Genomic DNA, 10,375 nt, shown 5'->3' on the forward strand with positions numbered 1-10,375 from the left:
CGTAATGTATTGTATATGCACGAAAAGCCCCATTTTTAATCTTTTCAGCACTTTTGGAATTTTAATGATATCTTGAACGGTTCAGGAATTATGGTAATGAGGAGTGCGCATGTCCAATCCCGTCTGCGGCCACAGGTTGGTAATAAGAATATTGTGGCATTAACAGAGGGGTGCCGGCAGTCAGGGCTAGGAGGCCCCCCACCACTAGGGGGCCCCAGGCGGCCGCCTACCTATGCCTAATGGTAAAACTGCCTCTGCTCGAGAGGTGCAGAGGATCGCCCCGGGGGCCACAAACAGCAGCCGGCAGAGTCCCGAGAGATATCGGCGGCAAGCCCACAAGCCCGCCCGCAGCCTCCCACCCCCTAGCCGGCCGAGCCCGGGACCCGGCGACCCGGGACCCAGGGGCGACCACCCCCGCCGGGGACCCAGCAGAGCCCAGGGACCCAGACCCCACCAGGTAGCCACCGGGATTGGTCAGGCAGATGCCAAAAATCTTAAACTCCCTGACCCAGGAGCCACAACCCAGGCAGACCAAGGCACCGCACTCCACACCAGGTGTGGCAGGGAGAGGGGAGACAAAGATCTATCATCACAAGAAGTCCCAGGAGAAGAGAGGAGTCAAAGGCCCCACCTGACATATACAGTCATACACAAACACAGTCACACACTCCCTCCCTCATGCTCACACATACACATACAACCAAAGACTTACAAAAATGCATGCCTGACACCCACTCGTGCTCCCCATAAACACCCTATTCACTCTGGTCCCGGTACTGCTGCACATGGGGTACAACCACTACTGGTTGCCAGAGTTCGACCCTTTCTGCTGGGGTGCTGATGAGCAGGCTCCCCCGCCCAACGCTGAGCACAGCAACCCACCACCCCAGACCCCAACCGGACGGCCGGATCTCCCTCCCAGCCTCCAGCCCCAGGAAGCCAAGCGACAACAGAGGTGTGCTAAGACCCCTAGTCTCCCTCTGCCTGCTTCAATATGGTGTTAGTGAGTGTTGATGAGGTGTATTCCATGGCTGTGGTGAGCGGGCAGTGCGGGTATCGTCTGGCCTATGCCAGCTGATGCCTCTACACCACCCCACTTGCACCCACAGCCCTCAGTGTCTAAGTGCAGTTTAAAATTGGAAGTGGGCACCTGCACTTGGAATGAGGCTGAGAAATCCCCCTGCCAAATGTCATTGAATGTGTTCACTCCCAAGGCCCTAAGTGTGTGTTTGCGTGGCATGTCATTGGTGGAAGTGTTTAAGGTGCAAATAAAATTGGGGGCAGGTTGCCACAGGAATGCGGAAATGGGGTCCATACCCGCACTCCCTGACTTGTCCACCCCCCAAGGTCCTATGTGCATGTCTGTGTGACGATGTGAGGGAGCAGGAGGAGAGAAATGTGTGGGGATGGGGAGGAATGGCTGGTTGGGCTTAGCCCTCTAGGGAGCCAGCTCCCCCACTGTCCCCTATAGGCACCTCTGTTGTCAAAATGCCACCCAGAGCATGGAGACCCCAGCCCATCCTGCCAGGGCCCAAAGCAGCAGCATCACAGAGCCTCACTGAGTCAGAGGGCACCAACCCAGCCCCACCCCAGCAGAATATCTACGCCCACCCCTGCATTTGCACAACTTCCGTATTATAAAAGACATTGGACATCCAGGTAAGGTTGGGTCCTCCCCCTCCTGGACTTCCCCCTCCCCTGTGATGGGACAGCAGAGGAGCCAAGGTCTACCTGAGAACCCTGAACCCGAGCCAGGCACTGCTGCATGTTCCTGCCTTCTCCCCAGCAGCATACATGTCAGGACCCGACCCCCAAGGTCCTGCCCAGATCCCCCCATGGGGCCGGCCACCCCCACACCCCGAGCCCCCAGGCCTCCACCCAGACCCGCCCAGGGGCAATGCAGCTGCCGGGCAGTGACCCATGGCCACCGACAAGACCTCCAAGGGGCCCCACTCACAACCGCCAGTAGTCCACTCCCCGAGGCAACCCAAGCACCTCCAGAGGGGGGCAACGGCCTCCCAGTCCCAGACACCCCCCAGTGAACCCACCTCCAGGGAATGTCCAGATACTCCAAACTCAGACCCTCCACCCCTCACCCACATCATCCCGCAGGACAATATCAATGGTCCCCCGTCATCGCTATGTGATGGAACCGATCAAAGGAGCCCAGAGAGATTGATTTGAAGTGGATGCAGAGGCTATATAAAGTGTAATATGATCTAACAAAAGATTTATATACTGGTTGATGCAAAGAATATCTCTACTTTTCCAATTCAAGATGATAGCTTTCTTAGCGATACATATGGCAGTCAGAACCACTTTAGCCAAAGATGTTTCGTTTGGAACAACGTCCAGGTTTCCCAGTAAACAAAGAGAGGGGGTGGTTAGGATATGACATTTCAGACACTTTGACAGGTCTTCACATACTCTACCCCAAAATTCCTGGACAGGTGGACAGGACCACAGTGCATGAATGTAATTGTCAGGAATGTTGTTTGTGCAGTGTGTACAGGTGTCAGACGACACAAACCCTATCTTGAGCATCCGATGACCTGTATAGTGTACTCTGTGTAAAATTTTGTACTGAATTAATTGTAATTTGGAGTGTCTGATCATTTTATAAGTTTTTTAACAAGTTTGGGACCAGAAGTTCTGGTCAAAGCTGACTGATAGATCCACCTCCCATTTTTCAATAGGGATTGCTATTCTATTGTCTATTTTGGACAGTGTCTTATATACTTTAGACAGTAGTTTGGCGGGGGTGTGTGTGTGTGTGTGTGTGTGTGTGTGTGTGTGTGTGTGTGTGTGTGTGTGTGTGTGTGTGTGTGTGTGTGTGTGGTGGTGGTGGGGGGGTTGAGATTATAGAAGTCTAATACCCTTGGTGGTGTTTAATTCCATTTTATTGAGCTTAAATTTTTGTTTGACTACAGATTTAATTTGGTGATATTCTGAAAAGCTATTCTTATCTATTCCAAATTGGGAGACTACTCTATTAAATGGGATGAAGTCCAATCCTTCATATATGTGTTCCAGGTATAGGATTCCTTTATTTTTCCAGTCCGGAAGGTTAATCATTTTATTATTTTGCAAAATATCAGGATTATTCCAGATAGGTGTGAGTCTGCATGGTACTAGTGAAGACTCTGTCATTTTAAGACACTCCCACCATGCTGTCAGCGAGGTGCTGATACTAATACTTTTGAAGCCTTCATGTTTTCTTATGCTTGAGCTAATAAATGGTAAGTCTGAAAGCTCTATCGTATTGCAAAGTATCTGTTCTATGTCTAACCAGGACTCATCTAGTGGGTTATCTTGCAACCATCTTGGTATATATTGCAGCCTGTTGGCTAAGAAATAATAATAAAAGTTGGGTAGATCCAGTCCTCCTTTGTCTTTGGTCTTCTGAAGCGTTTTTAAGCAAATTCGTGGAGTTTTGTCCTGCCAAAGGAATTTGGTAATTGAGGAGTCCAGAGATCTAAATCAGTCAGCTGGTGGTTTGTTCGGGATCATTGAAAATAAGTAATTTATTCTGGGTAAGACCATCATTTTAACTGTAGCAACTCTCCCCATGAGTGATATCTGTAAGGATTTCCATTTTGCAAGATCATCTTCCTTTTTCTTTAAAAGTGGGATGTAGTTTAGTTTAATTAGATCTGCCAACTTGGGAGAGACATTAATTCCCAGGTATGTGATATTCCCTGACTCCAATTGTGTATTAAGTAAATTGACAAAAGAGAAATTAATTGGTAGAACTGTGTATTTTAACCAGTTTATAGAGTAATCTGAAACTTTTATCAGTTCTATTGAATCGGAAAGAGAGGATCGAGAATTCCAGAGAAAGAGTAAAACATCATCTGCATAAAGACTGATCTTATGTTCTATTTTCTTTCACTTTATCCCTTTAATACCTGTTGTTTGCCTAATTGCTGCTGCTAGTGGTTCGATAAAGATAGCAAACAGTGAGGGGGAGAGTGGGCATCTCTGCCTGGTCCCCCTCTGAAGATAGAAGCTAGCTGATATTTGGTCATTTGTCCTGACACATGCAGTTGGTGAACTGTATAATGTTTGTAGCCAGTTTATGGAGAAGTTCCCAAAACCAAATTTATGTAAAGTTGCAAATAAGAACTTCCAGTTAAGTCTATCAAACACCTTTTCTGCATCTAGAGATAATATACTAGTTTCTAGGTTTCTACTGCAAGAGAAATCTATCAAATTAAGTAATCTATGTGAGTTTGTGGATGACTGTCTACCCTTGATGAAACCAGTTTGGTCAGGGTGTATTATGAAGGGGGTTACCTTCTCTAATCTTTTTACTAGGGCTTTACAAATTATTTTGAGATAAACATTAATAAGAGAAATTGGGCGATAGCTGGTAGGAAAAGCAGGGTCTTTGCCTGGTTTTAACAAGAGATTAATATTGGCTCAGTTCATGTTTGGCTGTAATCTGCCACTCTCTTCGATTTCCTTCACCATTCTGAAAAATATTGGAGCCAGAATGATCCAGAATTCTTTGTAGAACTCTGCTGGAAACCCATCTGGACATGGAGCTTTCCTATTCGTCATGGATTTAAGGGCTTCCTGGAGCTCAGCTGATGTTAGTGGCGAGTCCAGGACTGTAACTTGGCTGTCTGATAATTTAGGAAGTGTTATCCTGTCAAGGAACTCATTGATCTTGTTATCTGATGGGTTTACCTGTGGTGAGTACAAAGTTTGGTAAAAGTCTCTGAAGCCCCCTTCAGACAGGCCATGAAAAACGGAAATGTTCCGGAATCTGTCCGTAAGACCTTTCTGTCTGAATACAAACATCCGGATAACGTGTTCCGGAATTTATCCGGAAGAAGGCCCTAGTAACAGGTCCAGAATTGTTACGGACAGGTTGGCTGCTTCAGACTGGTGAGGTAAAGTTCCGGACAAGAGGGAGGGGGAGGAGGAGGGGACCGGGGGACGCTGTGCGCACCTATATAGTCCGCTGCTGTAGCATGCGGCGAACCATGGCAGCTCGCCTCCTACGGTACCGTCTAGACGTGCGACGGAGCGCTTCACACCGCTTGAGTGATTCCTTTAACCATTGAGCTTCATCATCCAGGTCTCTTATGCGTCTTCGTGTGCGCAGAATTATGCTTAAGCGCCTCGTGATTTTTATCTTGAGAGGCGCTATAGAAATGATATTTTCTTCTTCTTCTTCTTTTATCCAAAGCGACTTACAATTTATAACCTATAGGGCATGTTGTGATCTGTGGGGGAAACTGGAGTACCCGGAGGAAACCCATGCATGCATGGGGAGAACACGCAACTCCACGCAAAAAGGCCGCAGTCAAGTTTCGAACCTGCAACCTTCGTGCTGCGAGGCAACAGTGCTAACCACTGCACCACCATGCAGCCCATGTGACGAGAAAGAGAAAATTTTACCTCTCATCATTGCCTTTCCTGCCTCCCAGAGAATAGATGCGGATGTTGCAGGCAGGTCATTATTTTCTAAATATAAAGCCCACTCCTTTTTTTTAAATTCTATAAAACCTTCATCTTTAAGCAGTGATGTATTGAACCTCCAGTTTTTTCTTGGTGGGATTGTCTTCTTGTATACCAGAGTTAAAGAAACCGGAGCATGGTCGCTGACAACTATGGGGTGTATCTCAGTGTCTGAAATGTCAGCCAACAATGAGATGCTGACTAGAAAATAATCCAAACGTGAATGAGAGTGATGGACGTGTGAAAAAAAGTATACTCTCTATGGTTAGGATGAAGAGATCGCCATGCATCACAAAGCCCATAATCACTCATGTACTGTTTAACTATATTAGTGGATTGCCAGCTGCGCTGAGTCCCAGCTTTACTGAGCCTGTCTGTTAAAGAGTTCATCCAAAAATTAAAATCGCCTCCAAGTATTAGTGGACAGTCCAAGTGTTCGGAGAGTACAGAGAAAAAAATTATGAAAGAATGAAGGGTCATCAATATTTGGACAGTATATGCTGACAATACATAAGCTTTGGTTCTGTACATATATTTTTAACATTATAAATCTACCCTCTGGATCAGAAACTGTGTTCAATACTGTGAAATTGTGTATTAAAATAGCTACATCTCTTTGCCTAGAGTTATAGCAGGCAGAAAACATACTGGGAAACTCAGGTGTTTTAAGTTCATCTGGGGATGTGGCAGATCTATGAGTCTCTTGTAATAATATTACGTCTGCTTGCACTCCCTTTAGCTGATAAAAAATCTTTAATCTTTTCTCTCTGGAGCCAGCTCCATGTACGTTCCATGAGACAAACTGTAGTGCACCCATAGATGTGTGTGTGAGTAGCTAAAATATGACGCCTTCATGTGAATAAGATGGAATAAGTAACCAAATGTATAAAATAGTATGTTAATAAATAACAGAAAAGTAAATAATAATAATAAATATCCAACAGTGTTTGTGGTTGTGTTATTTGACACATAAATTATGATATTGTGCTGTGGATTATATATATATATATATATATACATATATATATATATACATATATATATATATATATACATATATATATATATATATATATACATATATATATATATATATATATATATATACACACACACACACATATGTGTGTGTGTGTGTGTACGTGCGTGTTGAGTCTGACGCTGTGTTGGAAAGTTGTGTGGTTGTGCCATACAGATGTAAAGGTACAGAAGCAGGTAAAGAGAGGAAAGGAAAGAATTATACAGGTTGAAGAAGAAGAAAGAACTAAAAAGAAAAGGTGATGGGGTGTGAGGTGGTGATGAACAGGTGATTTCATCTAGAAAACGGATTTAGCAGCTGTTTAATCATGACGTGATCAAACCCAGTGAATCCTGATAAGAATAATAAATGTCTGACCTGATGTTGGGCTAATACAGCCAGTCTGTCACTCCCCGCTCCTTGTAAAGTTTAGTGTCCACATAAAGCTTATCCACCGAGATGACAGCCCTCTTCCCATCCTGGATAAACTTTTTGCGCAGAGGAAAGAGGACTCGGTGCCGATCCAGAATTTCCTTAGGGAACTGTTCATTTACGCTGAAGTCTTTTCCTTTGAGCTCTCTTCCGTGACTTTTAACAAGAGTAAATAATTTTAATACATCCGTGTAGGGTTAATGAACTACATATCTAGGAATTAAAGGCTGTTGCTATCAGCTCATGTTTTAATTCCTAAGAAGATCAAACAAATTAACGAATGAAATCTACATGTATATCTATCTATCTATCTATCTATCTATCTATCTATCTATCTATCATATATATATATATATATCAAATAGATATAAATTCATGTACCAACTTGCTTGGTCTATGTTAATCAAAATATTATAATATTTATTTTAAAAGATTTAATTTAATAGCAAAAGTTATTTGTTAATTCAGAAAATCTAAAGATCTTTGCTTGTTCAGTGATCAATATTCACCCATCTGTGGTTATTTCAAGAAAGAATCAAGTTTAAAAAGGTTAAGAAATTTATTACTGAACAATTTAAAACATGACAATTTAAAAAACAATTTATAAAAGCTTTGGTATTAAAAAGGCTTTGGTATTAAAAGGCAACCCTGGTGAAGTGTGTTTTGTTTGCGGGTGAATGCATGTATCAGAATGTGTATCTTAACGAGAGGACGCATTCTGGGTGGAGAAAGAATTTGGTTTTGTCAATAAGCTAAGTTGTTCTTATCAAAGAGCATTCAGATGCAATCTGTGTTCTACCTCACAGTCAGGCGATCCTCATTGCGGATCCCGAGGTCAGAGGAGAATGCTGATCAGCCTCAGGGTACTGGCTCCGGTAGGGAAGACCGATGGTACAGGCTCGTTCCGGTCCTAGAGATACCGCAGGCACACAGGTGGAATTGGTTTGCGTCTGCAGATTCTTAAGAAATCTCGTAGCATCAGCTTGTTCTGCTTGTTTGTTGTGTCGGAGCAATTCTGCCAGAGTGACAGAAATCGCTTGTTTGGTTAAAGAGAGTGTGGGCGGGCGTCCCAACCTTCTCTAGAACTCACTCGCAAATGATGAGAGGTCTGTGCTGCACATCTTCTACAAGTCTGTTGTTGAGAGTGTAATCTCTTCATCCATCGTCTGTTGGGGTAGTAGCATCAGAAGCAGGGACCTGAAAAGGCTCAACAGCCTAATAAAAAAGTTGGATCTGTTCTGGGGACAACTGTGGAACCACTGGAGGAGATAATGCAAGGAAGGATTCTCCAGAGAATCAAAAATGATGGACAACCCTGAGCATTCTCTTCACAAGACTGTCCGACAACGGAAGAGTGTCTTCAGTCAGAGGCTTCTTCAGTTTCGCTGCAACGCTGACCGCTACTGGAGATCCTTCCTGCCAACGGCCATTGTAATATACAATAACTCTTTGATGACTTGATTATTATTATTATTATTCTGAGCTACTACAGCAATCAATTTTGCTCTGGGATTAATAAAGTGTTTTTGAATTTGAATTGAATTAAAAGATGGCTATTATCATTTCTAACAAATCAGGTTTTGACATGTAGAAGGAAGATTTAACAAACCCTCAGAAACACACCTCCTGAAGATGGAAAGTTCTGGTGTTATGGGAAAAGATCATGTGAGTGCAGTTACCTTTAACTTAGTTACTGTGACCTGTGTGAGCTGACTAAGTGCACATGATTCTCATCATAGTTAAACATTACTGATTATCAAATGATTAACCAAAGAATAATAATTCATTTCAGTAATTAAACACAGTTATAATGATCCTTGATGATTAGCAGTATAGAGAGTTTATTTAAATGATTCTTTTAAATCTTGAAATGTCCTCTTCTTGCTGGATGGAATAGCAGTCAGATAAGCAGACAGCTGCATAGATTAAAGGAGTGGTAGCGAACTTTATGTCTCCTGTGAAGGACTACATTGCAGATTGGAGTCGTAGCCAGGGCAAGGTGACCCAGGCTGTGGATCTGACCTGTGAGTCTTAAAATCAGGCCATTCGTGATGTTACATAAGGATGGTCGGCAGTCTGGACCATCAGGTCATCTAAAATAATCAAATGAAATTGCTCAGGCGGAAACATTTCATAGTCATCGAATGAAGAAGGGAGACCTTGAAAAATCTAATATTTTTATTACAAATTTTCAGATCATACATTTTCTGGTAAGAAGTAAAAAAAACCAGATGATATTATTTGGCATTTCAGTCATACATTCCAGGCAATTTTTCAAAATATTTTTTACAAAAAAAGTTTTCCCACAGCCTGATGGGCCTGCTATCACACCGCTAAAAGGGACTTTCAGTCTGGGATCAAAATGAGTTTCCATTTTCACTAAAAACCAAATGGTTGTTCCGTCACGTTTTACAGTTTTTCTCGATTGGTTTGGCTCATTTCCTGAAACCGAGATGACATTCTCAAAACCATAAGGTCATATGGCCAAACAGTCTGACAGTGCTGCCCAACATTATAGCTCACTAGCAAAATCAAATATCTTTCCCCAAACTCTTCGTCCATGCTTCAAAAGCAGATTCCTTTCCCATATAAAAGGTCAGTACAGTCAAAATAGCACAGATCCTTCTCAATTGCCTTTGCACATGTGCATTCATTTAGTGCTTTTGTCAAAATAACATGGATGGTTTAGCACAAAACCATGGATCCCCTGCAAAAGCTCATATCTCTCCCAAAAGAGTTGATCCCTGTGTCAAAACTAAATATCCTTCCCATATAAATAGTCAATGCCCCCAAAATGCATTATACCTTTGGCATTGTTTAAGCACTGCAAGTCAAAATGCTCAGACGTTGTGTCACTGAGGCACAAGTCTAGCAACAGAATACCACTATGAATAAAACCAATAGATTTCACAGTAAAATCGGCCTCCAATTAACCACTCATACTCAAGGAAACTAAACATTTTCATTCGTACGAAGAAATGCTAACATTAGAGAACATACTGTGAAAAGAAAACATACAGGATTCTGTAAATGTGAACAGTTATAAACACAAACAAAAAAACAAAAAACAAAAACAACTCTAGCCCACCATACTGTAAATAAGGCTTCAGAACTATAGTACAGTAATATTTTCAGTGGCCGCCATTGTCACCCTCTTTCCTGGCCACCATCCTCATCCTCCTGGCCATCGACGCACTGCTCTCTGTCAGGCCATAAATTCTCATCCACATCGCAACAGATATTTTCACGTGCGATGCAGCGAGGGAAGAAACGGCGTGAATGTCTCAACCATCCCCTACATTGATCCCCTGTGATGTCCTCACATGCAGCATCCATTGCATGCAGCAGGGCCCTCTGGTCTTGAGCCTGATGCTCATACACCCTCCACCTCCAAGCTGAAAAAAACTCCTCAATTGGATTTAGGAAAGGAGAGTAAGGTGGAAGAAACTCCATTAG

Source organism: Nothobranchius furzeri, chromosome 3 (genome assembly GCF_043380555.1).
Source record: "Nothobranchius furzeri strain GRZ-AD chromosome 3, NfurGRZ-RIMD1, whole genome shotgun sequence".
Taxonomy (NCBI): Eukaryota; Metazoa; Chordata; class Actinopteri; order Cyprinodontiformes; family Nothobranchiidae; genus Nothobranchius; species Nothobranchius furzeri.